This window comes from Bombus vancouverensis, chromosome 8 (assembly GCF_051014615.1).
Source record: "Bombus vancouverensis nearcticus chromosome 8, iyBomVanc1_principal, whole genome shotgun sequence".
Classification (NCBI taxonomy): Eukaryota; Metazoa; Arthropoda; class Insecta; order Hymenoptera; family Apidae; genus Bombus; species Bombus vancouverensis.
The window spans coordinates 8,818,666-8,836,233 of record NC_134918.1 but is presented as its reverse complement, the minus strand read 5'-3'; the positions used below and the strand labels follow the sequence as shown (position 1 = coordinate 8,836,233).

Genomic DNA, 17,568 nt, shown 5'->3' with positions numbered 1-17,568 from the left:
TAGAAGAACAGATGCAGTTCGTACCACTGCAAATACAATTTTCACTTACACGTATAAATATATAATATACTCGAAGTCAAGTAATTTGATTTATACGAACGCAAACTCAAAGTCAGACGACTTTGTTCGCTGTTATATGATTTAACATACAGAACACAAATTTGTCCTGTATGAACGAACATTCGAATTCTAATTACGCGACTTAAATAAACACGAACCCGAAGTCAAACTAAAGTTAGTCAAACTGAATACGCTTGAATAAAAGCGACGCTACATCTTCCTTCCCGAACTTTCCTCCATTCAATTCCATTCAATTTTCTCGTTCAACATCTGCGAATCCGACACTGTGATAAACCCAAAGATCAGCCAGACTGCATCGCCTTCCCACAGCGAATTATTCCGATTCTCATGGATACACGATCGAACCGTGCACACAATTCCGTCACCCGGTACATATGTAACAGGCTGGCTCGCGGATGCATTTGCTAAGCGGATGCATTCTCGCTTGGTGCGTTCTCCATATACGCGGTCGGTTGCCACTTGCCGCCTAGTCCACCTATCACTTACCAGGTGAAACACAGTGGTCATTGTTTACGAGATTGTTTGTTAATACGACACAACAGAGCCGACGTTGGCGACTTAAAACCCACGTTAACACCATCGCGGTTTGCATCAAAGGGAAATCGTAAACCAACGATGCTAAAAGTTTCCCATTTCGACGAAACTGTAACTCGATGATCCTCCCATCGATTCCTCTCCCCATTTGGAACCAGTTTCACAGCGTACACTTCTCGCATCGTACGTTTATGTACAGTGAAATTACGTCGGTATAATCCGCGAATTATCAAAGTGGACTAATAAGCTTGGCTTGGCTGTTTGCCCTAATTATGAATGAGTTTAATTATCTAGCAGGGCAATTGCTTGTCTATAATTTGTTATCTACCGCGTGTGATTTGAGTTCTGCGCGGTGAGATAGCGAGAATACATAGCGCAGTTAATGGAATTTTGCTTCGAAATTGTTGAAATAGTATAAAAGTAAGATTTGAAGGTTTAGTGGAATTAAGTGGATATTAAAGGTCGCAGGAAAGGGATATTTGTGAATTATGAATGGTCGCGATATTTCTGTTATTTTATGAAACATATGTAGGATACACATAGCTCTGATAAGCTGTAATAAGTTGTAATTCGCGTCCTTGATCTTTAGATTTGTGTGATCTCAGCATTCTCGATGCACAATGAATTTTTATTTATCTGTATTCTGTTTATTCGAACGAAATTGCGATTAGTGTACGATTAATCGAGCTGCTAGCGAATGAATTGACTTATCCGATATCGAACTTGTATTACTTGATTGACGAACCAGTGAACTTTTATTCTATGAACACCATTTTTTTTCCCTTTTATCGAACCTTTCAAATCTCGAGGAAGATTCATTTGCTGTGCCTAAACTATATTTCCTATCGAGTTCAGGTAAAAGTAATTTCAACGTAGATGGAATTTCGTAAATGATTCAAGTCGACTGCCTAAAAATCACCGATCTGTTCGAAACATCGTAATAAAAATTCATATAAATCTTTCACAAGATGAACACATCGATCGATCTTACGATATCACAGTCACTAATTTCTAATTTCTTTCACAAAGAATACATATTGAAATCTGTAACAAAAGGTGAATTCAAACGGCTGAACAGAATCGTTACCTCTAATTCGACTTCGCGAGGCACGAGCACCACGGCCATATGTTTAAAGCGGGACTGGTTGGCAGAGGCGTTCGCCAGAAGGGTCTTACGGTAAGGCCCAGCCACGCCATGAATGTTTTCTCTATAAAAAGAATACAGGTGGAAGATGGAGAAAGAGAATGAACCCGGTCAGCGATCGAAGAGGGCAGAAGAGTAACAGAGTAAGATAGAGAAAGAGGGAGAGAGAGGCCTATTTGCATAACCGCCCCGACTCACAAAAGTCTATGATAAGTTGGCCCGATAAAGACGACCACTTGTAATCCTTGGCTTCCGCGCTCGCGGGACCGTGTACGTGGAATATATCACAATCCTACGAGCTCGTGGCCGTTCCTAGCTTTATTTCGATTAAGCATTCGACATCAGTAAGTTTTGTCCATTCTTGGATCGAACCTTTTTGGATAACGTGGCAAATCATCGTGCGTCTAAGAGCTTTCATCTCGAAAATACGATTCGAGAGTTTGCTACTTTATTTTTCTTTCATTACGACGAATACTAGAAGACGCAGCGATTTGCAAAAATATTGCAATAATATTATAGTTACAGACAAATTTTATGTATTACTATGTTACGTGAGATATTTCAAAATTTCATTAACACCATAACGAAACATGACTGTCACGATCATAGTGGTCAAGTTTAAGACAAATCTAAGAAAACAGGCATAGAAGCTATGTAAGATATGTGACGAATGTATCGCGTAGAGATCATAACAGTTTCCTATGTGTGTTCTATGAGTATTCAAAGAGAATTCAAATGAGTGAGCCATTATATCTAGTGTTAAAGTTTCTAATATTCACGTGCCTACAGAAATATCAATATTCGCTCTACTCTGTCTATCGCTCTAAGATCAATTCAAAAATGTCTGGTCGAAGGCGACTTTCGTTTGTCATGGTATTATTGTTACTTGCCATTGACGCTTCCATAGAAAGTTGCTAACGGATCGATCGGATTTTTCCAAGGCACACTGATGCACGCCTACAGAGTACATACACCGGAGCACGGGATCGCTCGATTGCTCCCGGCTTCTAGGGAAATCAGCCGCATTATCCGCGAGCACGACGAGATTATGATAATTCCCGGTGGCCGTGCGCAGGGTGGACGAACGATTTTTTCTCCAATCGCCTCGAACCGATATATCAACGCGGCGAACCAAAGCCTAGCTCGATGGACGGCATCGATAAGAGGATCGACGGAAATCTGCGACGATCTCGAGCGAAAATCTCGCGTACCAGTTTCTTAATAGACGTCATCCCACTCGTTCCCTGTGGCGAAATTTTCTAGTCTCTTCTAATCTTCCATACGCTTGAAAAAAAAAATGTATTGGAATTATTTACACGCGAGACGCTCCTAAATTTTGAAATATACGAACGAATGCAGCCGACGCGGAACGATAAGAAATAAAACGTTTCGTTAATTGCCCCTCGCCAAGACCAGAAAATAAATTCACGTTAAAGTATAGTCGATTACTGCGAAATTCCACGAAACGGACAGACTTGATACTACTTGGTATCCTGCTCGAATTTTATATTCAGATTATGGTCTCGACGTGTTTTCCTTTGGTCGGTTACGACTGTCGCCTTCGTCCTGTTTTATCGTTTTATCGATTCCAGGGGAAAATATTCACGTGATAAAATATATCGAGTCGTGACGAAAAACGTCCAAGGATATGTGAAATGTTGTTAGTCTTTTGATCGATTTTGATAGGAACTTACGAATACTTGACGAGACTTTTACGATGTGATCACGCGTTGACTATATCAAGATTATATTAAGACAGATTTATGACGAAATGGCTGTCTGAGTTGTCAAGCTTGTCGATGACATTTATATATGCGTTGCATCCGCGATTGTAGTTATTTGCTTACTGGATTTACTTAATGTACTATAAAATCTTCATGGGATTGCGTCAGTCACACCGTGGCTTGATTTAGATATATTTACATATAATTTAGATATACTCGGTTCCGTTAGTAAGTCGAAGAAATCGATTGGGTTGCCTTTTCGTGTTTTAGATTCATTCGTTGAGAATTTTCATTATGTTTCCTGACTTATGTTTTTACGTTATTTAATATCACAACATTACCGCAGTAAAACTATTGGGCAACATCAACGATATTATGTGTACTCGGTAGAAAAGTTAGCAAAACGTGAAGGAAATCGACACAAATTGTGTATAAATCTTATTATCGCTCTAAATAAGCCCAATGAAAGCTTAAGTTTTTTTCTTCCCACTAAGCACCATCCACGTAACAATCACGTGCTATCTATTATCCCAAACGATTGAACCCTCGCTGCACAATTTTTTTCACAAATTAAAAGATTCTCATAATATCAATTACCTTTTATTTATATGCAAGAAAAGAAATAAATCCGAACCTACAAGAATTAATTGAAAATTAAATCTAAATTCTTGCTCAACTACTATTTACTTACTTACTTACTATTTTCCATATTTAGATCGCAAGCTAAGGAAACAAACAGCAAATAAAAAATTATAATTCAAAATATCGACGATCGTACATTATCCAACATCAGGTTACTTAAATCCTAAGCAAACGAACGAAACACACCAGTATGGTGCTCGAACCAGCCGGAGGAAACGAAACAAGTATACCAAAGCAGAAGAAAGAAATCGCGATACGATCTTTAATTGTTCGCGCTGGTCGTGCAAAAATCGTGAACTAAATCAGGGAGACCCACACGGTGGGTCCGGACACGCTTTTACCAGTCGACAGCCGGCCCATGGCGCTCACCATGGAGAAAGGTCACCATAGAAGCTAAGGAGCTACCACCGTGCTCCACGACTGCCGGACCGAGTTTCATTTCGCAATAATCGGCTACGATTACGACGCTCGACGGCTCCGTATGCAAAAGTTAGTAGGTACGTGCACGTTGGTAAGAGTGTAAGAACGTGTGTCGGTTGGTCGATCGTGTGACGGCGCACGGCGAATTGCGGGCACGCACGGTCTGTCGAGCGCCACGATCGATCGATCGATCGCTTTGTCGATCGCTGGACTTCGATTGAAACGTTCTTTCTTGACGCTGGTAAAAGTGGCGCGGCCTGGTAACGCCTGTCCAGTTGATTCGACCACACTTCTTGGCTGGTTAGAGCCATTACCTTTGAGAAAAGATATCTCTGAGACTTTTTTCGGTTAATTTAAGATTCTTTCGTGTTTTTGCTGGAATTGTCGAGTGTGGCAATTTTTTCATCCGTTTGAAATGTGGGTTTTGTAAGATGGCTAGAGCTATTACCTTTGGAAAAGATATTCGTGGTACTTTTTTTTTTAAATAATTTAAGATTCTTCGATGTTTTGTTAAATTTGTGCTGATTTTTTAATTTATTCGAAATGTGGCTTTCGCAGCATGACTAGTGTCATTGGCTTTAGGATAGGACTTCTGTGCGGGTTTTTACTATAATTTTCGATCCTTTGATGCGCGTTAGAACTAGAAAGGAAAGAGATTTGTTCTTCAACCTATGAACTAGAATGAAACAGTAAACTTTATCAGAACCAGGCTTGTCAGTTCCATGGTTTCCAAGTCATCGATCGATCGCCGATAGAACAAGGAAACGAAAATTTGCATTGTCCCGCGGACATAAAATCTGGCTAAAAGCGTAACGGAGTTACCGATCGCGATTAAATTCTATTTATAGGCGGAACGTTAAAGCTCATCCACCAAAAAATCTGACTATCGAGGCATCTTTTTAACCATTGGGTCCATTAGAGCGACCGATAAAACGCGTAAGACCCCGAGATAACTATGTATACAGTTAGTCGCTCGATGGAACGTGTATAAAGCACGGACCACACGCCCAATGAGGATTTTCATTCCGAGTCTTGTCACAGATTGACGCTATTATAATCGTATCATCGCTTTAGAATCAGCCTCGAATAAATAAATCCAAATAAATCCTCCCCCATTATCTGCTTATCCTCTTCTTCCTCTTTCATCCTCGTCCTACTTATAGAGTCATATCACTATACATTCAGAAGTATTTGCACTTTCATGCAAAAATTTATATTTTTATGATATATCCAAAATTGTAGGACGTGACTGAAAATAATATACTTTCAATAGTTTCAAGATCCCAACGTCGAACAAATGTAGTCTTGAAATACTTGTAATATAATTTATAGTATAGTTTATTAGTAATACAAGCCATTGAACACAGATGTCCATGCAAGACGAATTTTCATTGAATTTCAATTATCGTTCCTTTATCTATGCTAAATAGTATCAACTATTTTTCATTAATATCTACCGAGGTAAAGTCACAAATGAAAATTAGAGTTTTTTAAAGGCAGAGTTTTATTTAAAAAATGTTTATTTTATATATCCGATAATAATCTTGAAGAGTTCTAATGCTTCTAATGATAGTATATTCACAGACTCATCGGAAGAAATCGTTGAGAACTTGTCCCCGAGTTTTTCCTCTTGTCTTTCCTCGGCAGAATCGACTAGGAGTCGAGCGGCAGAGATCAGGTGCAAAGTATCGTAATTGGATTTCACCGGAAATTACAAGGATCGCCGTGACCAGAGGTGGAAGCAGCGGCCTACTTGGAGCCGCCTCTGGCGTCCAAAAAAAAAAAAGAAAAGAAACTGTAAAAGCAACGCCGTGGATATTGCGTGGGCTAGACACGGACTTTATCTTGTCCCTCATCGCCTGTCGGACAAGCTTGGGGAAGCTAGCGATCGCTACTAAAAAAGAAGACCTGGACTTTCTCTTCGAGCGAGCTTACGTTCGATCGTGGAATAAACGATACATACCACGAATCCTTTTCTCGATCGTCCTCGTCGCGACCTCGTCCCGTGGGCGTGCTTCCACCTGCTGCACCGATCCAAGACGATAGATCCTTTGGTCAGAATTCGCGGATCGATTCCGTAACAACGAGCCTTCCGTGATTTCAAGTAGTTTCTCGTGGTGAACCGTTATGTTAGTCAGGCGGATCGGAAATTTCGAGCTTGCTCGCTCGGTTTTCCGGTTTGTAGGTCGGTTGATGATAGGGGAATGTGTAGATGATTGTAGACAGGTGTTTTTGCGATCACAGAAGTCGGCCTTTCGAAAGGATGGCGTGAGTGAAATTGCGCGAGGAATTAAGGTTCTTCGGTTGATTTTTGGTATTTAATGTAGTGTTTTAAATTGCGAAATTTATGGCAGCCGATGAATGAGACTCGCCTGTATCAGAGCGGATTAAGGTTTCAGAGTTTTGAGAATGTTTGTGGAATCTTAAGTATAAACGTGAGTGGCATGAAACTGCTTAGGGGCTAATATATAAACAGATAATATAATTTGAAGGTTTTGGAAATATTTATGGAAAGTTAAGTTTGAGAGTGAATGGCTTAGAGACGAATGTACTTAGAGACTACTATAAATAAGAGGTTTACAATGTCAGGATATCAGATCGGATAGGTAGTATAGTACCATAGTATAGCATTCTAGACCTGACTATGAATGGTATTAATCTTCTTTAAGTCGAATTTCACATTCACAACTCGTTCAAGTTTCTGTTGCTCGTTTCATCTTAACCAGTCTACCAGATTGACTGCTAATTAGAAACTTCTGTAATCAGCAAGTTAAAAACTAATAAAAGTAATGCAGATCGATTTCATACTGCGTAAATGTGAAAGTAATTTATTTTTAATAGAAACGAAACGATGCACTGGAAACAGGATTATCGTTCACAGACAAACCACTATGTCCAAGATAGACGCCCAAGATATTGGTCATCAGAACACTGACTTGATCGGTTTGCATTAGTAATCCGAAGTTTCTAATCTAGATTAGATTTAGATTACGACGTTTACAAACATTTCATATTTTCTTCTCCCCCACGTTTCATCAATTTTTCAGAATTCGAGTCAGGAAGCTTTAAGTTTAGAGATTCGGAAATCTCCAAAATATTCTACGTTTTTCAGTTTTCGTTAGATTCGAGTTAAAGGATTTGCAAATGTCCAACTTCCTCCTCAATTTATATATCGAGGTCAAAGTTTCCTGAAATTTTGTTCACGTCCAAGTGAAAACCTATCGAAACATCCAACGCCTCCTGCTTCAGCTCACACGTTTTTAGACCAAGTTACACTCAACTTTGCGTTAGATTCGAATCAGAACCTTTCGGAACACCCAACATCTTCCTCCTCAGGTTACGTCCAGGTCAAACATCTGAAAACGATCGATGCCAATATTACCGCAATCGGTCCACACCAAGATCGATATTCAGACCAGGAAGAGGCAACAACGAACAGACACAAAAGGACCCTTTTGCAAGATCCATAGAAACCTAAGATCATGCTGGTCTCCGTTTCACCTTGCCGGCTCCTTCGGGATCGGTGGTTTCGCGTCTCTGACAATACTCGTTTCATATTCGCTGAACTATGTAATGCAGGAACAGAGATTAATAATTTGCAGTTCCCACCCCGGCATTATCGGGGCACGAGGCAGGCGGATTGCGAACATGATGCGCCGGGAGAGCGAGGCGGTGTGTTCAGCAGCCGCGGCTGCAGGGTCGACCGGTCACGATGGCTTGGGTAATGATAGCCTGCCCTCGCCTCATAATCAGTCCCCCATCTTAATTTATGTTTGCCCCCGCCCGTATAGACCGGCGCGGTGTACCGACTTCTCTCTTCGATGTAGGTACCTGCTGCTCACCGCTTCGCCTCTTTACTCCCGCTAATTTACCGTAATTCGACCGCGAGACAGCCAACGTACTTTTGATTCTGTCGCTGATTTGTTACGAGCACGTAGGATGACCCGGCTGACCCGTGAACAGCCGCGCGGGATTCCTGCTTCCGGTCGAGTCGATCTCATCGAGACCAGAGATTCGGTCTCACGAACGTTTCACATCGATTCAGACGAGTTTCGTCCATTGTGAGAATGTTCGTGGTTAATCGGCGATAATGGGAATGATTATTCCTTGTATTTTTGTATTTTTGTCGCGGGAAATAATTATCGATGTTGTATTAAATATTTGGTTGATTGTAGTTTGCGGTGTTTGTTCTGATATGGTAACAGAATGACTTTTTATTAGCACGTGTTTCTTTAAGGACATTCGTATTTTTTATTTACTAAGAATTTAAGATATTCAGTATCGATTAGCAATTTCCGAATGGATAAGATAGAGAAGAATGTTTTTATGGTGAAATATTTTCTTACGCAGATTTCACATTTGATTTACCAGCAGTAACCGTCTGACATTAACTACCAACTTCTAAACAAACTGAATAAAGAACTCGCTATATTATTTATACATTTTTACTGTGTATTTACTAGCAGTTTCAAATATTCACCGTCAACTTTTATAATTAAATAGAATAAAACATTGCAGCTTATATCTACGTTCCTACGAAGATACTTTTATTTATCGGACGTCGATCCCTTTTCACAACTTTTTATCATATATTCGATAAAAAACCTCTTGAAGAAACCAAACTGCCAATTTTCTCCATCTTTCTACCGCTATACTCCAACCAGCCATTTCCTTCTTCTCATCTACTTTTTCCACCTTTAATCCATAAAATTGAAAACAGAATCTTTTCTAACGATAAGGAAGCGAAACACGCGCTATGTTTAAACGTATTAGAATCGTAGCAAATTTCCACACACAGCCTACGCAGTTTTTCCAAGGAACCGGTACGGATGGAATCCGTGAAATCGATCGCATTAATGAATTCAATTGCGCGGTTAAACGATGCCCGAGCCTGGAATTAAGAGTCCGTCGTATCGCTATGGCGCGTTGCGTGCGGATGATAGCTGACAGGTACACGCAGTTTGTTGACCCTGGCTTCGCTCGCCTCGCCAGAACTATTTGCTAGCTTAACTCGACAATTCCACGCTCCGAACAAGTTGCAAAGGTCTACTCGTAAAACCTTAAAGGCCACTCTCGGCTCTCTTAACCTCGGGATCGCTTCTGAGATCCGAAGACTGACCCCGAGCCTTTCTGTGTTGCTCGCCAACTTACAATTAGTCGCTTTTTCTCTTCGACGTTCGGCGCTTAATACTGTGTGTTTTGGTGCATTATATGAGATAATTTGTTTATAGCTTATTATTTAGCGATTTACTTTAATCGTAGTTTAACCGTTAGGGATTCGTTATTTAGCGTTGTTAGTTTTTCCGAACATGATATTTTACCTGATGCAGTCTAAAGTTGTGAATTCGCACGGTATAAGATAGAGAAAATTTAGCGGAGAGGGTGGTCTGTTAGAATTTTTGTAGAGAAAAGGAAATTCGAGAATTATTCCATTTTTATTAGATTCATTTAACGTTCAACGACATATCGTTTAATGTTCATTAAGCAAAATTTGGCAACGGCTCGACGTTCCAAAAATATCAAGCAATACAAGCTATAAGACCAGAAAAGAATTCTTAACGAGTAGCAGATATCGTACCAAAATTAAGGAACAAATTCATTCGAAACACACGCGACGTGTACACGTGAAATTGCATACGCGTAAAGCACGAGAGGATGCAGATCAAGGCGATCGTTTCGCCGCGACATCGTAAATCGCACACGCGTCCCGAACCCGTCGCATTTTCGCCATGCACGAGCACGTTTCACGTGCCTCACCATTGATTTGCATACGATCGATCGTCGATTCTGATGGTCGCGTGGCGAATCGCAATGCGATCCGCACACCGGGCCAATTATGATGTTCCTCGGCACTGTTATCAGATTATTCGCCCGTCATTTCTTCGCATCCCCTGTCGTTTCCTTGCGCTAATGATTCCCCCTGAACGCAATTTGCGCGTTGATACGTGTGCAAACACTCTTCCGGCACCGACAATGTCGTTGAAATTGCAGCCGCCTCGTCGGTGTCCTGATCGTTAACGATTTAACTACGTGTTGGGAATTATTCTTATTTCTTTCCTCGTAAATCGTTGCTTTGAAACTGTATAAAATATATTTTGTGAATATCTTCGACTGCTTATAGAATATTCGATGAATATTTGAATATTATTTAATACTATTCGTTGTATTAATACCCTTCGTTAATTTAATGAGATTTTATTACTAATGTAACATCGAGATACAACGTTCAGATTTTCAATATTTTTTAAGAACTTGTAATATTTCAATACGATACAATCTTTTATTTCCGTTTGATGATTCGTAAGTATACCGCGTACGAACTTGGCCGTAAGTAGATCGATGTCGTTCATAGTCAGACCTAATCTCCTCCAGACGTATCATTCACTACGCTGTATTTCTCCTTTTGTTCCTCTTAGATACAGCGATTTAACAATCGCGTTTTCGTACAACTCTAAGTAGATTGATATGGTTCGTAATCAGACATACAATTTCATCGATATCTTCGAAAGAAAATCGAAGACCTACCACTGTCTTCCACTTATCGAGGCCAAACGCACACATAGATTATTCATATATATGTATATCATGAATTCCACCAGACTCGAAACTTCATTACACTTGCAATTCCATTTCTTGCACTACACATCATTTCCTTTTGTTTACATAATAATATCTCGAACGATTAATCTCCGTTTTTCTCGTTCATCTCGAATCTTTTTTTTTTTTTTATTCTTTTCACTCGTATTAAGTCCTATCGCGCGATTGGTGTTCGCCAACGCAAAATCCGAGGAAATTTCGAACGAAAATTGGGAACTGCCGTCACCGTGACGCGGACCGACACAACGCCGCGTCCGTTCGTGTCGATCGAGTGCGTTAATCTGAGAGCGGACGAAACAACCGAACTGCGGAAGAAACGCGTCGGCCATTAATCGAACGGTTCGATGGTCAAGAACCAGTTCGCAATCAGTTGAAGCGGAAAACTAGGGCGGGGGAGCCGTGCGCTGTTTCACGTGGTGCGTACACGTGCGTGCACACGAACGTAAACATGCCGGCTGGAAAAAACCAACGCGAAACGCGTCGTATCGAAGTACATAGCCCCGGGAACTTTATTGCATCGCGCTGCACAGGATTTAACGTTCTCATCGATCTTTCTCGCTCTTCCAGTAACTCTTCCATTTTTTTCCCCACCGTTGTAAACTGTAAATACTGAATTTTTCGAGGAACTTTGATTTTAAATTCCTTTAGCTTCCAATCTACGGGTTGCAGCGTCACGATTTCTGACCTTAACTTTTTTTCGACTTACGATACTTTAAGAAATTTTAACGCACGTTTCGCGTGTCTCGTGATTCGTAACGTACGTTCTATGTACGATATATGCACGAAAATATACTTTTCGTTCTGTTTCAAAATTTTTAGACTTCTTATGACAATCGATTTTTAACGAAAAGGTTTGCTGAAGTAACGAAATTCTAAGCTGAATTCCTATTGAATTGTTAGATACTATGCAGTAATTCCAAACTTTTGACCTACGATTAGCGTGTTAGTATAGTTGTGTACAATTTTTGGTGAATAATATATCTCGATGGGGTTTGTATCTAAATTTTGGACAATGTAGAGGAGAGGTTAAGACGTAAGAACATGTAACAACATAAAGTGGTTCGAGCAATGTGTCCTTGGGGTGGGGTAGAATTGCGAGATATCGGCTAACTGGACGTAGGTCTAGGTCTAGGAGTTCATTGCGAGCCTAAGCACTCGGGGCTGATATAGTCGAGTGCTCGCGAGGGTGCAACGTGTGGCCTCGTTACGTTAATGGCGTCATGCTCTGACGCCCTACAGACTGCTCCATGGACCAGTCGGCTCAACAACCGGCGAGTCAATGAAATCCTTTCGATTGTTGCAAATTAACGTTGTTCTTTAACAGAAATTTATACCTTAACGTAATATGAAGAAATATCGAAAGAGAAGTTATCGATTCAATTTTCCTCTATGTTATAACTTAATTTAATAACAACGTTTCAACGCGCATTTCAACTTGTAATTACATTCTTACTTTTAAATTGATTATCAACACTCTTAACATTAATGTTGTGTACTTTTAAACTGTTAATTTCCCATATTATTCAACGATACCTAAAAGCATCATACTTCGGCGTGATTTGATTCCTCGCCTGTACAAATTTTACCAAAATTCCCAATAGTGTGATTTATCCTTCCTATCATATAAATTTTATTTAGTTTTCACCGTTTTACTTTATTAAATTTTATCAAATCTCCGAGTATCTGTGGTATTATTCTGTGCTATCTTTTCCAAAGTTGACTGGTCTGAACAAAGAAGTGAATAAATCTCAGTAAATACACTGCATCTCAGAGTCATAAATAACAAACGAAGGACAATCCTCAAACGCGTTAGCGTTTGATCACACTCACAGTAAGGAGAATTTACTTGATCGTCGCCGGAAGATTAAGTCGTCGAGTTTTCTCTAATTGTTTCGCAAAAACAATCACCAAGGATGATACAACTCTCCGCCTTTAGCTACATCACGTTTCGCCATGGCTACGTGTTATTTATAGGGGACGGGAATCCAAACGATTCGCCGATTAATCGGCGTTTATCTCTGTGAAACTGGAACGCGACTGGTCGCTAGGCGAGACAACGATGCATCGCGAAGAAGAATTTAAATAAGCACGATACGAAGGGGCGAGAGATCGATAACGGACTACGGGCCGACTAATAATACAGATCTACGAGCCAACTGTAGGTGAAAGTAGCCAAGGAGTCTGGAAGAAGGTGCTCGTCTATGCTAAGACGTTATATTATCCGTTAACGATCGCGATTCCATAGCAGGAACGGAAGAATCGACGCGAAGTTGATCGTATAAGCCAGATATGGAAGCTTCAATTAAGGGTCGAACTTTATATTTGCTCTGTGAAAGTGACGCTGGAGTTTCAGCTTTTCTTTTATGTCGAAGATGACATCTAATATACTGTCGCTTATAAATTTTCAGATATTTAATACACCTAGGATAGGCGTTAAATATTGCAATTGGAAGATAAGGTCGACAGTTATTAATAACGTGTACTGTAAGAGGAACTAAGGATTTCGTTATAAATTTACTTCAACGAATTTTATCGTATTATTATCAAAATTATATGTGTGAAACAAAGTCTGCTTTATTAATCTTCTGCAATTTGAACGCTACTTGACTCTTTCATACTTGATTACTTACTTGTAGAAATGGTGTTAATAATTTAGATACGCGATACAAAATTAAGAATTGGCATTTATCCGTAGAATTTTCATTTAAATTATATTATATAGTTATATTTAAATTATATTATATATAATTTAATTGAAATTATAAGCTATAGGAGTTAGAAAATTTGTATAAAAATTCTATGTACAGTGGAAAAAGTATACATCTCAGAGCAGCAAGAAGTAACTGATTTCGCTTTTTGCGCCGTTTAAAAGAGGACGAGCTTCTTTCAAATAAAATCAACGCGACGTATGTTGGTCAAGATGCAAAGAAGAATATTTCAACTTTACATCGAACATTTAAGCGGCTTAACTATTCACATCGGTCTTCTATAAGTCCCATCTCGGAATTGTATTGCTACATAAAATCGAATGAATCATCCGAGTAAGATCAAGTTAATAGTAAATTAAGCAGTGAGTTCGCATTACTGTCTGACTGGCGAGGTGAGCAAGAAAATAGCACTAACTTAGCACTCGACTTCCGTCGTCTCGATTTATTAATGATAATAAGCTACTTCGAAAACGGCGGAAAAAAGGGCGCACATGTACGAGCATCGTATAATTAGCACGGAGACAAGAAGAAAACACGATTATGCGTACGCCAGTCGGTCTGGCCGACGACACGTCGCGTGTCATCGATTTCCATCGAGTTCTCATGTATTACTCATACTACTATGAATTCAGTTATACGTATTTATACTAACGGGACGCGATGCATTCAAGGCGAGCCAGATCTATCGGAACGATGCTCCCTTCATTGAAAATTCACTTGTCCATCGTTTTATTTAATTAGTTAAGGTAACAGGCCCTCGGTCCTTATCTTAACACTAATCTTCCTTCGGTCAACTTTTCCATACGAACCGTGTAAAGAGATTAGAGTGATCGTAGAAATTAGAGAGAAGAGTATCGTAGAGTATCGAACAGTATCGTAGAGTATCGTACAGTATCTCGTAGAATATCTACAGAGTATCTCCGAGTATCTCATGAGTATTTACCGAGTTACGCGACGAGCATTAACGAATAATTATTCCGCGATTTTATTCTGCGATTTATACTTTGTACTAACGACTTTATTATTTTAAATATATCCGACGGTTTCAACAACGAGCAATCTCGTCCTTTAAATCTCACGTACTAACTAATCCTCCACATTGGGAGAATCCTCCACATAAAGAGATTAGAGAGAGATTAGTGGTGATCTTTGCGAGGATTTGATAGGAAGACGAGGAGAAGGAAGGTTTCTCTCGAATCTACTATACACCTTGGCTGTCATAATATTCATGAAGGTAGTTACAGCGTCAAAATAACTTTCTTGTCCACAGAAATGTTTCAATGATAATGATGGATAAATAAGTTCACAGTGTACAATTCAACGAAACATATAAGCCCGTATAATGGTCTTAATGTAGAATGTAAAAAAATTCCCTTCGAAATATGAATTAATTGTCACGTTTCGTATGAAGCTAACGTAGATGTCCAAATACGTATAAATAGGAATGTATCTATCCGTGCATTTAGAGTAGGCTTTACTTCGTTATACCAAACAACGCACATTCCTTCGCATTACAACAGGCAACCGCACTTGCTTCGCAGCTTGCGCAGATACGCAAGGTACATGCCTGTACAGTGGCTGCGAAAAGTATTTGTACACCATTGCATGAATATTATACCAAGCAATTAGATCCAACTGCGATAAATATCGTTTAGTAGTATGATTATAAAAATTTCAATTTATCGAAATGAAATGTACAACCTAATAAAAAAACTGTTCATTGGAAGATAATGGTATGCGCAGTATTTCTCCTAGCTACCGTAGCTAGTTGAGCATTGCGCAGCGATGTTCACGTGGCGTCGGCAGAAAATCAGGTACCTTCTCGAGTGTAACAACGCGCTTATTCTCGGGATTAAACAAACGGCCACGAGACGTTCGAACTTTGAATTAAGTAGGACTCGCGTGTGGGTGGCGATCGTGACTTTTCGAGAGTGTGGCCTCTGGCCGCGTGAATTTATGACGAGTAACTTTGTCGAGGAAAGCGCGGCGCAAGCCAGTCGATTGCCCCGCGAAATTAATGGCACGGTAATTAGCGTGGCGGTGGTTGTTGCCTGATTGCTTTCGGGAGAGTCGTACACCGCGGTTGTTCGGTCATTTTGAGAAATGAGTCGAGAGCGGCCGTGGTTCAGGAAGTTTTTGTTGTTAATTAAATGGCGGCTTCGCGTTGAATAGATTGTGCTACGTACGCTTGATGTAAGCGGGGAGTGTTGGATTAGACGATTAGATTGATAAATCGGTGGTCAGTCGGGATTCTGTGAACGAGAATTTCTTCGATGGAATGTCAAGATTCTGTCATAACTGTATGATTTAAATCTTCCTGGCGATATTACCGGGAGCTCGCTGTTTCTGTGTATTACAATATCGTTAACTTTATAAATTAGTTTCTGAATAAACGATGAATTTTTCCATACAACAACAAGATTCCGAGTACTATAAATCTTAATACGTGATCTCTTAATATTACTTTTAGTTTTTAATTAATATCCATCCAGTTAAATGCACAGATCAAGGTACGTGTAATTTTTTGGATGATCGAACGACATCGATATTCTATATCCTTCGTTACTCAAATCAGACAAGGAATGAAATTCTTGTACGAATTCTGTAAACATCATTCGGATGATATATTCTCACGATCACAATAGAAAATCTTCTATATTAAACTTCAGAGTTTCCTTCGATTAAATTCCTGGTTACGTTTGTGACTCGATATGTTCGTGGAAAGCCTAAAACTCCACGTTAATCAAATGTCTGAATCAACGCACTCGTCAAGTTTTTAAATGAATACACTCTTGAAGTGCGTAAATCTCGAAGACAGCATAGTATATGGAAATAAAGTCCAAAATCGTCCCAAAATCCAACGAGCAACCAAAATCGTTTGCAAGTTCGTTTTCGATGACCGGTATGCACCAACGATGATACCGTTGCGAAGCAAAGAGCCACACCCTTGCCCGGTGCACACATGCACCGTGCACACGCGATGGAAGTCAGCGGCAGATACACGTGACTATGTGTACGCCGCTTCACGAGTTGTACCGATTGTATCTAGGCGTCGGGACGCAGCAAGATCCACGCTGGAAAAGGGAAGAGACTGGATGGAATTCGAGGCGAAACCGCCGATTCCTGCATCGATCTTCAAGTTCTCCGTTCTCCATTCGCCGTTCGTCAGATATACGAATTCCACGACCATTCCTTTCTCCCCCTTAACGTTCCTTCAGAGAAATCCTCTGAATCGCGGATCAAAGGAAAATCGAACTATGGAAGAGCCTGGTTTATACGAACGAGAATTTGATGCCTGGTCTCTGTTATCCGAACTTGTAATTTCAATTATACGATACAATTATACGGCACGAACGCGTGCTCTTATAATCAGAGCGCGGATTTTTACGCATTTGTGAAACGTACGAAGGCGCAAAAAATGCGCACGACGTAACATACAAAAATATGTAAAATACCTAAAGTAAGATAATCATCGTAGTATTTAGTAGATGAAACAAATTTCCACTTAAATTCCATCTCTTTGATTATATTCGTAAAAGTATATAAAGAATGTATGGAAATCCGTTGTCTACTTGGAACGGATATTTGGATAAACGACGGCTGTTCGATTACAGGGCCACAGAAGTGGCAAATCGTTGGAAAATTGGAAATTATTCGAAAATTGTTGCAGAAATTGGAAATTATTCGAAACTATTCGAGGCGCAGAGCGCGATGGATG

General features: G+C 39.9%; 1 protein-coding gene and 1 long non-coding RNA gene across 9 annotated transcripts in view; both read right to left on the bottom strand.

Moving 5' to 3' along the window:
• Positions 1 to 17,568, bottom strand: part of sv (paired box protein shaven) — a 203,053-nt gene that overhangs the window by 118,852 nt on the left and 66,633 nt on the right. The window lies entirely within an intron of this gene.
• On the bottom strand, positions 10,006 to 11,493 carry LOC143303057 (uncharacterized). Its single transcript, XR_013059042.1, has 2 exons — positions 11,071 to 11,493; positions 10,006 to 10,996 (listed from the first exon to the last, which is right to left on the bottom strand). It is a non-coding gene; the product is annotated as an uncharacterized LOC143303057 (long non-coding RNA).